General features: G+C 39.6%; 1 protein-coding gene across 1 annotated transcript in view; it reads left to right on the top strand.

The window, feature by feature from the left end:
* Positions 1-18,179, top strand: part of TMEM108 (transmembrane protein 108) — a 375,444-nt gene that overhangs the window by 5,457 nt on the left and 351,808 nt on the right. Inside the window, exon 2 of the mRNA XM_027872487.1 lies at positions 4,918-5,022. The gene's annotated coding sequence lies outside the window, so the exon portion shown is untranslated. The remainder of the gene's footprint in view (positions 1-4,917; positions 5,023-18,179) is intronic.

Genomic DNA, 18,179 nt, shown 5'->3' with positions numbered 1-18,179 from the left:
GGGTTACAAAATAAACTAATTTTATAGAAATACAGTTATCAAAACATTTTGTAAAAAATTCACAGACCCCAGATCAAGAGTCCCTGGCTTCTCAGCCCTTCGTATGTTTCAGCAGAGAGAAAAGAAATTAATGCAAAGGGGGCAAAGCATTATTCTGTCCCATACTTGGTGACATTATTTAAATATTTTATTTGAAAATCTTTTAAATAAGCATTTATTTTCTCTCTTTTCTACTTCCCTGTATCCCAATGGAAAAAGAAAAAAAAACCCCTTATAACAAATATTTATCATCAGGCAAAACAAATGTCCGTACTGGCCATGTCCAAAATTGCCATACTCAGATACATTTACAAGTGTTTTCCTTTGGTTAAACTCATTATTTGAGAAGTTTACTTATATCATTTGCACAATAGGGATCAAGGATGCTGGGAGTCCATGAAGTACTTGTGATATCCCTCAGGACAATCTCCTAGCTTAAGAAAGATTTAGCAAACTGGAACTGAAGCTGTGAGCTTTCCTTAGACCTGATTCTCCATAGAGAGATTTTTAAAACTAGAAGCTTCCTAAGTATAAGTACCTAATTTGTGGCAATTGTTGGGCAACCAGGGATGTGAGCAGCACATTGAGTAAATGGACTGGGTGAATCTCAAGGTGATCTGAAATCTTAAGACTCCTAGAATTTTTGAAGGAGAACGATATCTGCAAAGTCATCTTCGTGGGGCTCCTCCATTTCTAGAATTCTTTGATTCAAATGAAGTATATCCAAGGCATCTGTGAATTTCTCTTTTGGAAGGTGGCCCTCCTGAAGGTATGAATGTGAATGGTGAAGGCTTTGCAATTTCATCAGTATGTCAAACTCCCTCCAGTGCAGATTGCAACCCAGCTAGGATTTAGTGGTTAAATCCTGGGAAGCTGCCTGGCGGGCACAGAGTTTAAATAACCTGCCCAAGGTCATATAGCTAGTAAATATTCGCTCCCATTCTGCCATGCTCCTTCTGATGCTATACACATGAGATTAGAATAACTTTTCAATTCTTGACTTCATTTAACTTGTATTTTTCAGTGGTGGACTTTTATTTTCATCCCATTTTAGTCTTGACTGTGCCCTGTTGCTACTGTGATGTGTGTCTGACCACAACCACCTGTCCTTTAAGTCTTACTCCCCTTCACGTACTAACCCTGGTCCCCGCATCATTGCAGCCTCTAGGACTTCAGTCCCCTCTAACCCATCTCCTTTGTGACCCACTTTCCTCCCTACCCAATGTGGATTCCATTGTCAGCCGCTTTGATGTCCTTGCTAACTCTCTGAAATTCCTCTCCCCTTTGTTCTATTTACCTGCCTTTCTATTTCGCCATCGCAGGGAAAGCCTACTCTCCTTCACTTTCTCTGATTCTTCTTCCAGGATACTTGGTGATGTTGGGGGTGGGGGAAAATCTTAAAGCCAATCCCAGTACACATTCAAGCTTTTAAGCCTTAACTAGGACAAATGGCAGCTTCTCAATTAATTTTATTCATTTTTAGTTTATTTCCTATTGCATTCCAAATGGCAGCTTTCTCACACTCAGGACATCACTTACGTTGCACAAGACCTTACCTTCTACTTCCCGGAGAAGATGGAGCCCACCTCTCCTATTTCTGTTAATGGCAATCTGGAGGGCTCAACCTATTATTTTTGATATATCCTTTTTTTCTTTTTTGCTTGACCTCTATCTTTCATTCTTTGGAGACAGTGTATTCCATGACTCAAAGCCATGCAGTCTCCTTAGTGTCCTCAAAGTCTTCTTAGAAGAGTATTGGTGTTGGAGTGATGGCCCTTTGTTTTGGGAAGAAACTGCAGAGTTATTAAAAGTTCTGTGCAATTCTCCAAAGTCAATCCAGCTTGATTTATCCCTCCTATTTTATTATGCAGCTTTGTCTTGCTTATCCTGAACACTCAAACCGTTGCTAAGTTTTGTTTATTTTACCTCTATGAGCTCTCTTTTCTTCTATATCTTATCCTATCCTTTGCATTCCCATTGACACTGTGATTTGGGGCCTCATGATACCTCTCCTGGTCTATTATAGTAATATTCTAACTGGCCTTCCTGCCTCTATTCTCATCCACCTCTAACCCATCTGACTTAATTTCACCAGAATAATTGAAATAAAACACAACTGAATTATATCAGCCTGCTCAATGGCTCTTAATCACATCATCATCATCACGGCTCATATATACAGAGCTTTAAGGTTTACAAAGTGCTTTATTCACAATAATCCACTGACCTGAGTAGGCAACCCAGGAGTTGAGCTCTTTATGATTTGGCCTCATCCTGCCTCTCCACTCTTATCTTTCATTTCTTCTCTTCTTTTCTTAATGTACAGCTTAGCCAGAGAAGAATGTTTTCAATTCCCCAAGCATGCTGCTTGGTTTCTTGCCACTGTAGCTTTGTTTTGCTCTTCTTTCCAGATTGCCCCTTCTTTGTCATCCCTCCACGTTGCCCAGCTCCATAGTGAGCATCTTGCTACTGCCATAATAAATGGGTAAGCTTGCTCTGTTTGAACCTAGAGGACAGACCTAGGATTGTGGATGCAGTTTGCAGAGGTGAAGACTTGGGCTCAACACACAGGGGGAAAAACCTGTCTCCACAAGTAGAACTGACCAAAAGTGGAATAGGTTACCTTAGAAGGTAGTGGGTTCACCCTTACTGGAGATCTTCAAAAAGAATTTGGAAGACCACTTGTTCAAATCTGCCCTTAGATGCTGTCTGTCGGACTTTAGGCAAGGCATTTAACTTCTGATTGCCTCAGTTTCCTCCATGTAAAATGAGGCTGACGGTAGCACTTACCTCACAGGTTTGTTGTGAGGATCAAGTAAGATACTATTTGTAAAGCACTTGGTACAGTGCCTGGCACATAGCAAGCACTATAGAACTGCTTATTCCCTTTCTCCTTTCCTCTCACTTGTCAGGGAAGTGGCATAGAGGATGCCGGTTTGGGCATTGGCTGGACCAGATAAGCTCTGAGATCACTTTCACACTGAGCTTCTGGGATTTCCTACCTAGCCTTCAAAGAGGCTCAGTTCCACATACCATCTCTTCCATGAAGGCTTCTCTCTTTTTTCTTCCTCACTTCTGCCTTGGCCAGAAGTTGTCTCTCCTTTCTCTTAAGTCCCAGAACATTGTTTGTACTTCTTATTGTCCTTTTATACCCTGCCTTTTCTTCATTATTTGTGTACATTTTCTTCATTATTTGTGTCTTCCCTTTTTTGCTTGACTGGAAGCTCCCTGAGAGCAAGAATGAGGTTTTATTCTGTTGTGTGCTCCTCACGTCTTCTAGTACGGTGGCTTGTAGCTGTGGGATCAGTGAATGTTGAACCCTCTAGCCCACTTTCCTTATTCTCTAGAAGAAAAACTTAGACCCAGAAGCTGACAATTGGCTAGCCTAAATTCACACAAATGATTTAGTGCTGGAACCCAGTTGGATAGTTTCCCCCCTTGTCTTGGGCTGTGCTTCTTTTATATTTTATTCTCAAATTTTTTTTCCTTTTTTATTCTCCAAATTAAGAGACAACATATTACAATGAAAGTAGCACTAGACTCCGAGTGAAAATATTTGGATTTAAGTCTACTTATTATCTATAGCATATACCTTCTGCTAAAGTTTATAACCTGAGATTTTCCATCTGTAATATTTGCTTACAGTTTGTGTGAGGACCAATTTAGACAATGTATCCAAAACACATTTATATGTACATTTATATGCTACTTTTGTAGCAACAGGACCCACAGCACGTGAGACATTGTGTCTGTTGGTCTTGGACGATTTCCCTTCATGTAAAACCTTGAAGACAGCTTCACCCTGGAGACAGATTCAAGTCCCCTCTTTTCTTTGTAGTTCACCCCTGTTTTCCTGAGTGACTTTAATGAACTTATTTCTCTCGGGGCTGCTTTGAGTAATATTTCTGTACTTGTCTAGGGTCCTCTGTGGAAAAATGCCCTGCCCTACTAGGAGGTAGGTAGTGGATACATTTTAATTTAGGCTAATATAAGCCATTGAAGTCTAGAATAATTGTAATGAATAATTAATACTTCATTCAAGAATAACTTTGCATCAAAATTCTGTGATCTTTTTAAACCTGGTTTTCCCACTTCTAGTACCATTAGCTCCTTCTGCAATGACTGCAAGTAACTTCTCAACTAGACTTCTTGACCAGAGTGAACACCTTCTCTCTTCAAGTTGGTATCCGTGTTGGTATCAGAGTGGACTGTAGTCTTGCCTCAGCAAGGGAATAAAAATACTCAATTCTAAGGGTTTTCAAATTAATTGGTGTTTGGAAAACACTTGTGAATGAATGAAGAAATGAAATAGATGTGGATTCTGTGAGGTTCAGTATTCTTCCAGTCCTTCAGTGGATTCCTGCTGAGAACAGTTCATCCACACTTCCTCATTCTGTATAATTCTTGTCAAGACTGTTACACAGAATAACTTACCCCATGTGCTAGGAGTTTTTATTATTTCATGAATATCGGTATAAGCATTGAACTTTCCATCATTAACCCTCCCCCATTCCTGACACATGCCTGCCTTGCCTCTTTTTCCAGGCCTACAGGACATAAATGATACTGTCTCTTTATTTGTAAATCAGTAGGTTGAACCAGGTGATCTCTATGGGTCTTTTCAGGTCTGAACTTTTATGATATCCTATCTTGTCTCCAGACTAAATATATTCTAGAAATTTTGACCACTTGGGGATTATTTGTGACAATCTTCCATGACACTTGTGTCTAGACTTAACACACCCTTTTAACATTTGTACTTGGAAGTGCCCCGAGTAACAAATTGTTCTGCACGGTAGATACCTCATGTTGTGTATGTGCCCTGAGTAGAATAGGTGGGTTGGTTCCTTGACTAGTCCATTCCCTTTTGTTTTCCAGCATCTGATTCAGCATGCAAGAAGAGGCAAGGAGTGAGGACAAACAGAACTAATGGGCCATGAAGATGTAAGCGTGTTCGAAGGCTGCCTCACATACCACTCCAGGGTAAGGCCAAAAAACAAAAAACAAAAAAACCCCTCAAACAATCTTTGCCATTGTTTCTCCTAACTTCTTGGTGGTGGATGGCCTTTGCTTCTCAGTAATTCCTTTACACTGGTGTTTCCCAGATGACAGAATAATCTGGTGGTTATTGAGTTTTTGATGGCCCTGAATAAAAGTGCATTGGGTAATTTCTCATATATCCTACACATCAGTAAGCATTAGCAGAAATATGTGACCCAAGAAAGTCATGGTGTGACCTCTGGTCTCACCCACCATCAAAAATTGCTTTTTATTAACCAATATATTTAGAATGTAGATGGGCAATAGAACAGAAACTTGATATGGGTTCCCGCTGGGAGCTGGGGGGTGGGAGAGACAAGAGGGAATGACTGGGTCATGCCTTAGGGTATTTCCAGAGAGTTACAAAGACTGGGCAGAGAGTTTGCTTAGGACAAACACATCCCTCTAGCTTTAGCACCCCTACCATTACCACCTCCCCATCTTCCAAGTTTCACCACCCTACCACCACCTCCACACCGCAGAATCTGCAATCTGGCCCGTATTAATCACTTTCTGTAACTTGCCAAATGAACAACAGATATTCTAGGATTGGTGGCAGTACCATTAGTCCTACATCATTTGTGTTGGTTCAACTGTGTCATAGGCTAGTAGAGAAGGCGAATTTTCTAACTCTTCTACCATATTCATGATTTGGTTTATTCCACTGGACTCATTGAGGTCTGATGAGAAAAAGAGGAGGGGCCCCACATGTATGGTGGACCCCTCGAGGCAAACTTTGGGGATGGTATGGACAAGAGTGGCACAGAATGGGCAGGTCTGGAGAGATTGCAATTGAATTATTTTAGGGAAGATCCACATTGATGAGCTCGCACATCTATTAGAGTGTAGTGAAGAGTTGTCTGCACTAAAAGCTGTGGGGTTTTTATTGAAGATTACTTAGACCTGTGGGAGGATTTCATTACCTCCATTCACTCTTCCTTTGAATGCTGGCAAAAATATGGGGAGTAGTGGAGGAAGAGGCAACATCTGTTTGAGAGCTTCAGCTTCTCCAGCTTGGGCGCAAAACTGACTCCTTGAAGAGAAAATTGGAAATTCATAAAAAAGCCCAGGAGAGTGCCTTTTTTCATGATTAGCAATGGGGAGGAGAGAGGAGTGAAACATTCATTTAGTCAAGACATCAGCTCATACAGCCTTGTTGGAGACACTAGTGAGGCAGCACCTGGGCCAAATCTTTACTGTTGAGAAGGAGAGTGACAATGGAAGGTACCGTACAGAACTGCACGCACCAGCTTGGAGCTTAGTAATGAAGAAAACTGGCTAAACTCGAAAGACAATTAGGAGCTCAGGGTCTCTGGAGAGTCCCACAAACGTGCATTATTACAGCTTTGGGTAGAAGTGCATGTGTTCAGTAAATTCCCAGCTGCAGAACTCCACGAGCAGGGAAGAGTCAAGGCTGGCGGTGTGGATTGAGACAAATCATAGCTTAGTGCCTGGGAGCTTGCTAAAGAAAGGACCCAGCCTTTGCCAGCTTTTGGCATGAAAGTTGGGCATGATCGCTCTCTATTTTTTTTTCCGGGCGTCTCTCCTTTATCTTGGAGTTTTAAAAATAACCGAGAATTACAGAGTATCAGACAGGAATACTAAGACTGATACTCTTTATCTGTTCAAATTCATTACAGTGCTCTCTTTGTGGGAGTGTTTGGTAGAGGGAGGCTGTTCCCAAGTCACGTAGCATGGGTCTGATGCTTGTCAAATAGGGAAAAAATGCTGCAGATGCCTTTGGGAGGTATTGCTTGAGACACTACAGGTGGTCATGTAGCATGGGGCCTGATTTTTGTCAAATAGGAGGAAAAACTGCAGGGACCCTTGGGAAGTGGGTGCTTGAGACCCTACAGATGATTCAGTAGTCTCCTGCTGAGTACTGGGTAGGAAAGATTATAGTGCTGGCCCTGGGGTTATATATGATTGTATGGGAATGATCTCACCTCACTTAGTGCTTCAGTTACCCATCTGTAAAATGGGCATAGAAACATCTACTTGAGGTCATAACTAGTAGTAATAGTAGCTATGTATTAGTATATTGTATACATAGTAACTAATGTAGTATTATAACTAGTATGCATAGTAACTAATACTCATATAGCATGCTTTCTAAGCTACTAAGAAATAAGGTCTGTTAACTCCCATTCTCAAGAACAGGATGGGTTAGGATAATCCTTTAGTCATTTTCAGTGGTATCTGCTGAGCAGATTGGGAGACAGAAGGAGGGGAAGGTGCCACTTATTAGGAGTGTTGCAGAGGTGTTAGGCTGCATTTCATTTTCAAACTAAGTCAACATATGACCCATAGGTATCCTTGTGTATGGATCAGTGGCCCCCATTTTGATTTGAGTTCGACTCGGCTATTCTAGAAGTTATTTCTATTCAGGTACAAGTTAGGCTTGATGGCTTCTGAATCGGTTCCAGCTGAGATCATTGATTCTGTGATTCAGTTCTTGTGACATTTAAACAAAACATAGCTTCATTTTCAAACAAACATGGTGGGATGTAGCTGTGTGATGCTATTCACTATTTGCATTTTAGTCCATTATTTAACAGCTATTTAGCAAAAGCTGCTTTGTCGTATTTAAAGAATGATTGCTGTGTATCTTGAAGAAAATCTGACATGTGTGCTGGAGAAAGGGCCAGTACTGAAAGGAACTTTTCTTCGAGTTAGAGGATCAAGACCTAATTTTTCACATTTTAATACAACTTCTGGTGGCCAGGCTTGTGATCAGGGACAAGGGGAAGAGGGACCTCTTTGGTTTTCCAAGTAAGTATCTTTTTCTGGTGGAACCAAAGGTTTATGGATAGACATGAAACCTGTTCCTGAACAGAACGGCTGCAGTGGTGGTTCAGCTTAGATTTTGCCCCCATCTTTATTTATCAGCCCAGAAATTTTAGAAATGTAGTATGGTTATTGTATAATAGTTTCCTAAATCTTCTCTGACCACTATATAGAGAGACATCACATTTGGACCAGTTAGAAGATGAACATCCCTTCTTTTCCTCATTCTCTCAGTTTTGTGTTTTTGGCAGATTCTATTGTTTTAATATCCACTTATTAAGGAATTCATGTTTTTATATTGAGTGACAAACCAGAGAGGCCTTCCCAGGGCAAAGGAAACTTTTCATCTTCTTCTGTTTGGCAGAAGTACACACACACACACACACACACACACACACACACACAAACTTCAGCTAAGTAAAGAACTCTAAATTCCAAGTTCCTATGGGAGAAGTGGTTGAACCAAGTTGAATGGATTTCTTTCAATTCTTTTGGATACTTGGAGAGAAGTTTTGATAAATGCTGTTGCAAGTAGAGTGTTTTCTTCGTAATGAGATTTTTTTTTTTTACTAGAATGCAGTGTGGGTATCCCATTTTGTACAAGTCATTCCTGATTTTCCCCTACTTCACCCAGGAAAACTACTTTATATTCAATTTAGTTTGTTTATATTTTGCATTTACTTTACTTTTTTTGTAAATGGTATTTTATTTTTTCCAATTACATGGAAAGATAGTTTTCAACATTCATTTTTTAAATAAGATTTTGAGTTTCAAATTTTTTTTCCTCCCTCCCTTCCTGCCATCTCCCTCCCCAAGATGGGGAGCAATCTGATATAGGTTACACATGTGCAATCATGTAAACATATTTCCTCATTAGTCATGTTGTGAAAGAAGAGACAAAAAAACAAAAGGGAAAAGCCACAAAAAAAACAAAAAAAGTGAAAATAGTTTGCTTTGATCTTCATCCAGACTCCACAGCTGTTTCTCTAGATATGGATAGCATTTTCCATCAGGAGTCTTTTGGAATTGTCTTGGATCGTTGCATTTCGGAGAAGAGCTAAGTCTATCAAAGTTGATCATTATGCAGTGTTTGCATTTACTTTTCTATGTAAATGTTCTCACCCTTCTGTAAGCTCCTATAAACTCCTGGAGGGCCGGACCACTTTTTTTTTTTTGTCTTTGTATTCCCATAGGCTGCCATAGTGCCTTGTACATAATAGGTGCTTAATACATGTTTTTTAAAATTTTATTTATTTTATTCTAAACTTAAGAAACAGAGCAATAGAAATAGAACAAGCATTTCCATAATGTAGTAGAATAGAAAAAAGATGATTGTACATGAAACTGCAAATTTATTTTGTGCAACTTTTAAAAATATATAATAAAATTATCATGTAACTTTTTTGCCTTTTTTCTTTCCCTCAAACCTCCCTCCCAGTGGCTACTATTAGACACAAATATGTGTGTATACACACATACATATATACATACATTCTGTTCATACTTTTGTTTATCAGTTCTTTCTCTGGATGCAGATAGCACCTTCCTTCATATGTCCTTTGTAGTTAATTTGGGTGTTTGTAATAGTTAAAATGACTTAGTCACTCAGAATTATCCAATTCAATTGAAATTTAAGTGCTTAATAAGTATTTGTTTGCTGGTTGATTTATACCTAAACTTATATTTATGTAAATTTATATTCTGTATATGTGGTTACTTAGGAGTTAGCATAGAGCCTTGGTTGAAGAGGAAATCCATCTAGGACAAAGGTTCTTAACATGAAGTCTATGGATAAATTTCAAAGGATTCATGAACTTGAATGGAAAGAAATTTACATCTTTACTTTTTACTAACCTGTAGTTAAAATATAGCATTTCCTTCAAATATATGTGTGTGCATATACATACACACACACACTTTAAAAAAAAATTATTCTGAGGAGGAATCTATAGGCTTCACTGGATTGCCAAAAATATCCAGGCCAAAAAAAGGTTAAGAAGTCCTGATCTTGAAGGATTTCAAGATTTTTCAAGATTTCAAGATCTTTATCTTTTCATAATTCAGGGTTGGAAACTTAGTTGATTTATTTGTCTAAGGGTTTTTTTTTTTCTTATTCTGTGCCCTCTTAACCATTGCAGAAGGAGTTTTCATGTTGTTTCTTTGATATTTATCTGTTCCTGGTTTGGTGTCTGGTATTTTAATGGAATGTAAATGGAGAGTAACACCTCCTTTATTTGGTACCATTGGAGGATGTGATATTCCAGTGGGAATACATTTTCCAAATAACCAAAGTTTATCTTTAAACTCAGCTATAAAATAATTTTTGAGCAATTGAGATAGAAATCTTTTCTACAATAAACTGCTGATTCTTTGAGTTCCTGTATTAGCCTTTCTGTTCTTTGTCTCTCATTTTCTTTCTTGCCACTTCTTGATGGTGTCTGTGTGCTTGCCTTTGGAGGTTACTTTTTCAGTTTTAAATTTGTGGTTTTTAATCTGGAGTTATTTAAGAACCTAGATGATTATACCTCGTAGAATCACACCTTATAAAATAAGAGTAAAAGGGCTACTAATGAAAGCCTGAGTGTTTACTGTGAACAAAATGAATGAGCTTCAGTGTTAGGACCTGGGAAAATCTACAAAGTGGTTCAAATCTGGGCTAAACTTTTTCCACCAGCCTGGCTCATTCATGCCCTTAGCATGATCTGTGATTGCATCTTTAGGAAGGCAATGGCAATAAAAATGATGAAGACAGAGTAGTGATTATAAACATGAATACAACATTAATTTAGATGGAAGGAGATGCTTAATTTTTTTTCCTGGTAAATATGTTTTATTATAATAATTGTGTAATTTTTTTGTGTCTTTAACACAAAAATTTAGAAATACCTTAGAGGTCACCTAGTTCAGTCTCCTCGTTTTATACATAAAGAAACACTCAGAGAGGTTTACCACACAGGTATTAAGTGACTGATCTGAGACTTGAGCTTAAGTTTTTTGATTGCACATATAGCATTCTTTAAAAAAAAATTTTTCCCCATTAACAAAAAATTATTTCCTTTACTTCCCACCTTCCTCTCATTGAGAGAAAAAAAAAGAAAAAAGAAAAACAAAACCTTGTAACAAATATTCCTAGTCAAGGAAAAGCAAATCCCCACATTGACCATGCCCCAAAATCTCTATCTCATTTTACTCTCTGAGTCCATCACTCTATCAGGAGGTGAGTTGCCTGCTTCATCATCCATCCTCTGAAACTGTGGTTTGTGGTTTCATTGGTGAGAATTCTGAAATCTTTTGAAGTTCTTTGCCTTCACAATGTTGTTATGAATAAATTGTTCTCCTGGTTCTACTGACTTCACTTGTATCACTTCATACATGTCTTCCCAGGTTTCTCTGAAACTGTCTCCATCATTTTTTCTGGAACATTCATTTCATTCCTATACTACAGTTTGTTCAGCTATTCCCCAATCAACAAACACTGCCTTAATTTTCAGTTCTTTGCCACCAGAAAAAAAAAAGCTATAAAAATGTTTGTACATATAGGCCCTCTTCCTTTTCCTTTGACTGATTTGAGGCATAGGCCTAGTAGTGGCATATCTGGGTCAAAAGGCCTCCAAAGTTCAGTAATTTGGAGGTGGGGGACTTTAGTTTCAAACTGCTTTGCACAAAAGCAGCTCTAATCTACAGCTTCACCAGCAGTACATTTATTCATGTGCCTGTCAAATCTGGCCCTCTTCCCTCATGCACCCTTGTGTTCCCTTTCAAGGGGATCTTACTTTAAAACAGAATGCCGTGTGTGAGGGTAGCCCACATTTTAACCAGTGCATTGTCTGCTCAATTCTCTTTTTGCTTCTTGGTTCTTGGCTGTGTTCCATATCATTGAGGTTTTTAAACAATTGAAGTATTTTATATGTGTGTATCTACTAATGCAGGGACATAGTGTATCGTTTTGTGAAGGAGATGTGGGTTTAATCCCACCCCACCCCCAATGGCACAAATCTGAGTGTGTGTCTTTGGGCAAATCACTTAATCCCTCAATGCCCCAGGCACCACAGGGGTGGGGAACCTGCAGCCTTGAGGCCTTCTTGATCCTTAAATTCGGGATTCAGTCAAAAGGCCTGGCTTAAGGGTCTAAAAGGCCACCTGTGGCCTCAAGGCTGCAGGTTCCTCACCCCTGGACTAGAAGTTGCAGACAGGTCCGGGTCTGTATTGGGAAAAGGAGGTTCCTTACTAGGGGTTCTCTACACTGATGAAATCACAGCTCTGAGACATCTCCCACCTTCATAAACAATGCTCATGGAAGCATTTTCCAGGCGAGCCAAAGAAACCATTTCTCAGGTAACTTCCTGGTATATGCCTTCAATCCATGACCTAGAATTTCTTTCTTCCTCGTTTTTTGGCTTCCCAGTCTCCTTGTTTGGCCTATTAATACTGGCGGCATGTACTCCTCACAATGAGACCCCAGATGGTCAGGAGCTGAATTTCCTCCTGGGCCCTGCTTCCCGTGTGTACTTGGCAGCTTGAGGAATCCGGCTTGTTAAACTGCTTAACTTTCTGTGGCATCTGCCTAGCACAGAGAGCACCACGGGCTCCCAGTGAGTACATTGTCTCCAAAATATTTGGTCTTTAATCAGAAGCAACCAAGCTGTCTCTTCTTTTTTGGCCTCTTTGGGCTCAGTGACCAAGTTTGCTTCTATGAGAAGTCTCTCTTGGAATTGCCCGGAGCCTGACAAATGGCCTGGAATAGGCTCAAGAACATTTCCAGGAGTAACTAAGGGCAGTTCCAATCACTTTCCAATTTGATTTTCTAGAAAGAGGATACTAATTCCCAGGCCCTGGTGTCTGAGGAGTTAGTCTGTACAGCAGAAGTATTCCATGGAGGGGTCACCAGCAAAACCCTTACCCCTGGGAGAATTTCTACTTGAGCTTGGTTTGTTACTCTTGCAAATATTAATTACTTTAGTTACCAAGGGATGATCCCAACTGGTGCAAATGATGCTAGAGGGAGGATTGAAGGTGGAGGAGGTGAGGGGGAAGTGATAGTGAAACGAACCTATATATGGAAAGAGAAATTAAAAAAAAAACACCTGCAGGTGAAGAAAATAATGCCATCAAGCTAGGCCTATTTTGAGGAGTTTTATCAAAGGAAGATTGTGTGGAATGAGAACTGAGAAGAGAGAAAGAGAGGGAGAGAGAGACACACACAGAGAGGGAAAGAGACAGGGACAGAGGGAGACAGAGACATGGACAGAAAGAGAGACAGAGAGGGTTTTTTAGTCTGAAGTCATCACTTGGCATAGATTTGAAGTGGGGGAGGAATGTTAAAGTTGTATCAAGCCTAACCTTTTCGTTTTATCGGTGAAGAAATTCTCTTAGTTGCCAAAGCCACTGTCCTTTTCTCCATCCTCCTTCTCCTTAACCTCTATGTAACCTTTGACATGTTGATCCTGCTATCCTCCTAAATATTCTCCTCTCTCTAGATTTTCAGGACCCTGCTCTCTCCTGGTTCTCCTATCTATCTGCCCACTCCTCCTCAGTCTTGTTTGTTGGATTCTCATCCAGATTATTCCCTCTAATTGTAGATATTCCACAAGGTTCTGTCCTGAACCCTTTTCTCTTCTTCTTCTATACTATTTTACTTGGTGATCTCATCAGCCTCGGTGGATTTAATTATCATCTCTATGTTGATGATTCTCAAAACTACCTATCCTGGCCCAGCAACCTCTCTGCTGACCTCTAATTTTGCATCTCTAATGGCCTTTCAGGCCTCTCCCCATCCTCCATGTAGCCACCAAAATGACTAAAGTGTAAGTCATGGCCACCCTAAAACAAAACAAAACAAAAAATCTCCAGTAACTCCCTCTTGTCTTTAGGATCAAGTACAACACCCTCTGCTTGGCATTCACAGCTCTTCATAACCTAGACCGTGCCCCCCCCCCCTTTGCAGTTCTCTTAGATCAGTGAGTAAGGCTGGCCTCCTTGTTGTGCCATGAACAAGACCCTTGATCTCTTGGCTCTGGGCATTTTCTTTGATTGTCCCCCAGCCTGAAATGGTCTCCTTATCTCTGCCAACTGGCTACGTTGGCTTACTTCATGTACCAGCTAAAAACTCATCCTTTACTGTGCAGAATTGTAGTGCCTTCCCACTGTTAATTATTTCCTATTTATCCTCTAGGTACTTTTCTCTGTATATATTTGTTTGTTTTCCCCCCATTAGATTACAAGCTCCTTGAGGGCAGGGATTGTTTTTCCTCTCTTTTAATCTCCCCAGTAGTTAACATAGTGCTTGGTACATAGTAGGTGTTTAATAAATGTTTTTTGATTGATTGATCGAAAGAAAAGGAGATAGCTACTGCCATCTACTTCTGTGTTCTCTCTTCAGAAAGGTAAATACACCTCATGTAGCCCCTGAGTTTCAAAGAGAGGGTTTTGGTGACTGTTTTCTTTTGCAAGTATTTCATGCCCCTAGATCTAACACCTACTCATCACTTGTGCCTCTTAAAATCCCTAGGTTCCTTCAACATTTAGCCCTTGGGCTTCTTCTAGGAAATCTTTTATGATTTCCCTAAATTATTAGAGCCCTTTCCTTCAAGTCTTTTCCCACAAACAACATGAGGTACCCATTCTATTTGGGGGGGGCTTGGTATCCCCAGTGCCTAGTTCAGTGCCTTAAGCAGAGTAGGTATTTTATACCTTCTTGTTGAATTGGGTTGTACATTGTTTAATGCTGGGTGTTGGAGGAGGGGTAGGGAGAAAGAGAGAGGAGAAAGACAGAGAGACAGAGATAAGAGAGAGATGAGGGAGAGAAAGATGAGAGAGAGAGGAATCTCACGTGTTCCATAGTAAACATATGAAAAAACATGAACACATTCTTCTAATTGAGAAAACTGCTCCCATAGAGAGTTAGCAAGTATCCTTTTGGGTTAGAAGCCAGAATATGAGGGCTGTATTCCCTACACATATTCTCAACTTTTTCATCTGTCAAAACATGATTATCTGGGCCACCTGTGTATCCCACAGGAATAATGGCTAGGTGGATGAGTAAATGTTGAAAGACATTTGGAGATCCACTGATGAGTCTTGTTAACAGCCACATTTTTATTCTGATTCAGACAAGAAAGGGAGGTAAATTGTCTTATTACTACAAAATAAATTTAATCTAAATGTTGATTTCCTTGGGATTAGGGCCTTATTCAGAGAGCGTTCCCCCGCCCCCTTTGAGAGAGAGACTGTATCCTTTGAATAGATTATTTCTTGTGTTTCCAGGGATCAGGCTATACATTCTGATATAAATGTAGGAATCTTTGTCCTTATCCATGCGTGATTTCGGCTCTGAAGACTGATGACCCAGACTCCTGAATAAATAGGGTTGAGTGAGCTAATTACTTGCAGCACAGATTGAGGATCAGGCCTTGGATTTCTTAGCCCTGACCATTTGGATCCCATTTAAGCCAAACAAAGGAAATCAGTCTTTACTTTGTGCTAAAAGGGATGAGCCAGAGGGTGGCCCCTGTAACTAGCAGTCCTGGGAAAGGCCTTCTGCTGGTCAGGGGAGGATCTGTGTTAACTTTCTGACCCTGGTACAGACTTCAGAGTTCAAAATGGTACAGATGATTCATTCCTTGCTGATATTCCTCATTGTCTTCTTTCTCCTTGAGGAGGGACATCTCTTCTACTGTAGAATGAAAAAATGGGAATAGCAAGGAGAGAAGAGATACAGGGTTGTTGCTACAATTAAATGGATAAAATGTAACTGAGCTTCCTGGAGAAAAATAAAATGTGTATTCTGAACAAGAAGTTTGGAGGCATTGATAACATTCCCATTTTGTAAAAAACACCCCTCCAAACCTCTAAAAACAAACAAAAAAACTTTCCAAAAGGTTGCTTTGGAAGAAACATTGATCCTGAGGCATAGATTAAAAATAAAGATGCACAGAACTGTTTACTGAAAGGGGGTTTTTAATTTTTAAGTCATAAAACAAAATCGTAATCCCTATAATCAGGAACTGATGTGAATCCCTGATGCAGCCCCTAGCCGAGGGCCCTAAAAAAAACCTCTTCTTTCCAACTGGGGAGGACATTTCTTAGTTTATTCCTGATCCTTTGCTTATTGAGATTACCAAAAAGCTCCTTGGGCATAAACCATTAATTGCTTTTGTTGGGGCATCATTTAATGGCTATTAATTAGGAAATGATTGTATGCATCATTAAGGAGACCAGAAATCCTGAATAAATGGGAATAGCCCAAGATTTTGAACCTTAATGTCCCCCACCCTTTGTAAAGACTCACTTTCTCCTTTCTTCTAGGATTATTTTAACTTCCTAATGAGGCTTTTTCCTTTTTTTTTTTTAAACTCTTTCAGGGAGGAGAATCTAGTTTACTTCTAAGCTATAGATCTTCAAGTTTTTCTTTTACTGGTGTATTTCTATATATCAGTAAATTGATTTCCTTATTGACCGTACACTTCCCTCTGCTCATGGATACTTTCTTTAAAGAAAGAAAATATCTGGCAGGTGCAAGGCATAATGAGGCCCAGATAACACCATAAAGAATGAAAGAGATTATATTTTAACAAAAATAGAAAAATTCATTTAGCACAAGCTCATTAGATAGACCCTCTAAGAGTCTGTTTCATTAGAACTTGACCCTTCCCTCTTTTCTTCACATCTGATCATAAGGAATAAGGAAGAATTATTTTTAAAAACATTTCTTATATTTAATATTTAACAAAAATATTTCTGCCCTGTGTTTAAAAAAATGTTTTTATAATGTTTAATACTGTTCTCCTAGGAAGCCAGTTCTTCCTCCAAGTGTCCTGCAAAAAGCTCAATATCCATTCTATTTGAAACCTCATTATTTGGCTCATTTTCCAATCCTTTCAACCAGGTGCATTGTCTATACATTTTCAAGTAATCTCTTTTTCTCCTTTTCCTCTGCTGTTCCACACTCTAAAAGAATATTTGGATTTTTTTTTGCTCTTCCTACTTGAGCTAAGAATAACTTTGCTATTTTTATTCCTCCTTTAGTTTGATCCTTTTGCTTTGGTCATGGTAGAAATTTCTTGTGTTTATGGTTCTCATTGAATTCCTTTTTCCTTTGCAAGAGCGTTCTTCACTTTTCTTGTTTGCTGACCCCCTTTGACCGTATAGTGGAGCCTGTGTACCCTTTCTCAGAATAATGTTTTTAAATGTATAATTTAAAATATATAGAATGATAAAAGAAACTAGTTATATTGAAATGCACTTATCTATATCCATATCTATCTATCCTGTCTCTCTGTCTCTGTCTCTCTTTGTCTTTCTGTCTCTCTCCTATCTATCTACCTAACCACCTATCCTGTTTGTCTGTCTGTCTGTCTATCTATCTATCTATCTATCTATCCATCTATCCATTTATCCATCCGTTCATCTGTCTATCTAAACCCAAGTTTCTGGACTCTGTGTTAACCACCACTGCTCTCTAGCCTTCTTTTTCAGAGACTCTGGTTGTCCTTCTTCTTTGACCCCATAAAATAGATGCCTCTTCAAGGCAGAGACTTAATTCCTTTTGGACTCTGACTCCCCCAGTGCTCCACACCCTTCCTGCACTGAATAAATGATTGTTGGTGGATTGGTGTGTCTTCACTTCAGGTGAAAGGACATTACCAATCTAGAGAGTGTCCACAGAAGAGAGATTAGGCTTGGGAGAGACTCCTCTATGATGATTGGTTGAAGGAACCAGAAATGTTTACCTTGGAGAAGAAAAGACTTGGGGGTCAGGGAGGAACACTATCACCATCTTCAGGTATCTAAAGCATTGTTAGATGGAAGAAGGATTAGGTTTGTGCCTAAAGCCCTTCATCACCTGGCCTCTTCCTACCTTTCCAGACTTCTTCAGCCTTACACTCCCCTCCCCCATACTCTGCTAGCCAGTGACACTGGCATCCTGGGTGTTTCTCATCTCAAGATGGTATTATGGTACCATTTTGTGACTTCAGGCATTTTCACTGGCTGTCCCTTATATCTGGAATTCTCTCCCTCCTCATCTACCTCCTGGCTTAGCTTGAGGTCTTAGCTGAAGTCCTACCTTCTGCAAGAAGCCTTTCCTGGTTCTCTTTAATCTTAGTGCCTTCCCTTGCAGACTACCCCCAATTTATCCTGTATATATCTTGATTTTGCAGAGTCATCTGCATTCCCTGTTAGACTGTGAGTTGCTTGAGACTAGGGCCTGGTTTTTGCTTTTCTTTCTATCCCCGGCACTTAGCATAGTACCTGGAAAATAGTAGATGGTTAATAAATGCTTGTTGACTTGACTTGTGCTTGGTGCCAGAAAACAG

Source organism: Vombatus ursinus, unplaced genomic scaffold (genome assembly GCF_900497805.2).
Source record: "Vombatus ursinus unplaced genomic scaffold, bare-nosed wombat genome assembly UNPS02014799.1, whole genome shotgun sequence".
Lineage (NCBI taxonomy): Eukaryota > Metazoa > Chordata > Mammalia > Diprotodontia > Vombatidae > Vombatus > Vombatus ursinus.
Note: the sequence above shows the minus strand (reverse complement) of the source record. Positions and strands in the feature narration are given on the sequence as shown.